We start from the raw sequence: 2,595 nt of genomic DNA on the forward strand, positions 1-2,595 counted from the left end.
AATAAATAAGTGTCTAGAATATCTTAGAAGTTCAAGTAGGTCATAAATACAAATGAGATGTAGCCTTATGAGGAAGAATCTGCCCAACTCTGAAATAAGCAAAGTGCTATGGGAAATCATTGTATTAGGTTCACATCCATAATTGTGAACATTTTAACAGTCACTCAGTGAATTTATGAATTAAATCCCTCTTTGGAAAAGTATCTAATTGATAAAACTACAATGAATTAATTAGGCTATCTGAAAAAGGAGTAGCAAAGTAATTTAAATTCCAATGTTGATATGGGCATCTGTTTATTATAAAACAAAAGCTTTTTTTCTTCACTTTAGAATAAACAACTGTGACAAATTGGCTCAATATTTCCTTTAGTTATGCTCATAATATATTTTAAGCAACATAATAGGCTTACATTACCCATCTTGTTTTCAATATCCATATGGCGACCGTTATGTAAATGTTCTTTAAAAATAAATGATGCTGTTTAATATACAATGTATGTTGTTTGCTACTAAAACCATGATTATATGAAAGAAAAGAATCATTGAATCATCCTAAAAAAGGATTAAATTCTAGAACTATAAATAGGAAATAGCTGATACTATTAAACTAATGTCGGAAACACTTTACTTGAATTTATCAAGATGGCATAACTTGAAAGCAGTTTTAAGATGATAATAGAACACATTTTCTCAGGTTTTCAAGAAATGCAGTTTATGAAAGACATCGAAAACTAGCTGTTACAAAACTGAAATCGTATGATGGGAAATTATGACAGAGGCAACCCAGTGTGTTACTTTGTTCCTCAAAAACCCAAATGACTGTAATGAGGAGAGAAGCCCTTGTGGCTATTAAAGGCAATTTCAGATAGTTCAGAAAATGCAACAAAGATGTGGAAGTATTCTCAAAATTAGGTTTCTTTTGTGGATTTCAAACTATAAGAATTTTGGATACTATTTGTAGCCTATTGAATTGAAAGAGCTTTATAAGAGACTGTAAGTACACAACATCAAGTCAAGCAGTTGGGGACCACACATATCTGCATCTCACGTAGACTCCTCCAATGGGTCCTTCAAATACTCTTTTTTGAGTTAAAAGTGTTCCGCCATATTCAGTTGTGGACACATAGAACCTTAGTATGTAGTTCGATTTCTTGGTTATACATGTGAAGTATAGGTCCTTCAAGAATAGGGGGCTTTCCCAGGGTCACATGAGCCAGGTTATATGAGATCAGGACTGATGCCCATCGTGTCAGTTAGCTTCCTTGCTGTCAGGAGAGATTCCAAATCTTCCTTGTTACTGAATGATATTGGCCAACTAACACCCCCCACCCGCACCCCCCTACCCCCACAGATTCACACATGCATATAAACGTGATTTTATTTATACAGCTTAATTTTATTCACAATGGGGATAGAACCAAGATCATAAGCACTTAATGATATGTTCAGTGGCATGAACATTTGGTTAGCATGTGATCTTGGTCTATTTCCTAGGGCACTCACTACATTTTCTTAGCAGTACTCAGAACCTGGGATGATGAAAATGGTGCAGGGATCTTTTTATTTATTTTCTTTTTTGGTAGCTGGCATTTAGAAAAGATCAGAAGCAAATAGTGACTCTGGCTATAAGCACAAGTACTTAAAATTGCCCTATACAGCAAGGAAACAAGAAATAGGCTATGGAAAAATAGTTATTTGCTGCCTCATTACCTTCCTGCATACCAGCAGAGATGAGGTATGAGCAGCATGCCAGGATATTGTCATCAAGTGACACAGTTTTTAAAAATCAAGAAAAAATTAATAAAGAAGAGGATTTTTGCAGAAAAGTATATTGTTTATCACAATTTTCAGGTTTTCTATCTCTTAATGATGCAATGGTTTTTCCAAATTTTAGGGACTAAACATACTCCTATCTTGAACACTTTTTACAGAATATATTTTGGTTTTTATAATATTTGAAGAGATCCCATTAAAAATTTGGAGGTCCAGGGGATCTCTGGGTGGCTCAGTGGTTTAGTGCCTGCCTTCGGCCCAGGGCGTGATCCTGGAGTCCCAGGATCGAGTCCCACGAAGGACTCCCTGCATGGAGCCTGCTTCTCCCTCTGCCTGTGTCTCTGGCTCTCTCTCTTTCTCTGTGTCTCTCATGAATAAATAAATAAAATCTTTAAAAAAAAATTTGGAGGTCCAAAATCACTTGTAGTAGTTCATCAATATTTAACCTGATTTGGAGGACTCGTGACTTCTTTTACATGCACTCTTGAGATAACAGTTCTGTAACTCCATAAAGATGAGTTTTGCCAGGGGGTGGGGTGCATCATCTACCTTTTGCATGTTAGTACTTTTTTTACTTATAAGATGCATGTTTGTGCTTTGGGTCAAGGAAGTGAACTTGCAAAACCACAAGAATACGGGTTGAGTAGAGAAGGATTTTAATAATATCCCGGGGGGGGGGGCACTGATGATGGATTTGGCAACCCCTATAAACATCAGGCATTTTGGTGAGGGTCCTGAGAGTGGATTAGAAAAGTGAATGTCAGCACTATGGGAATGTCCTTCTGAAAAGAAAAAGGAGCCTAAGAAACCTGAAACCTTCTC

This window comes from Canis aureus, chromosome 18 (genome assembly GCF_053574225.1).
Source record: "Canis aureus isolate CA01 chromosome 18, VMU_Caureus_v.1.0, whole genome shotgun sequence".
In the NCBI taxonomy this organism is placed as follows: Eukaryota; Metazoa; Chordata; class Mammalia; order Carnivora; family Canidae; genus Canis; species Canis aureus.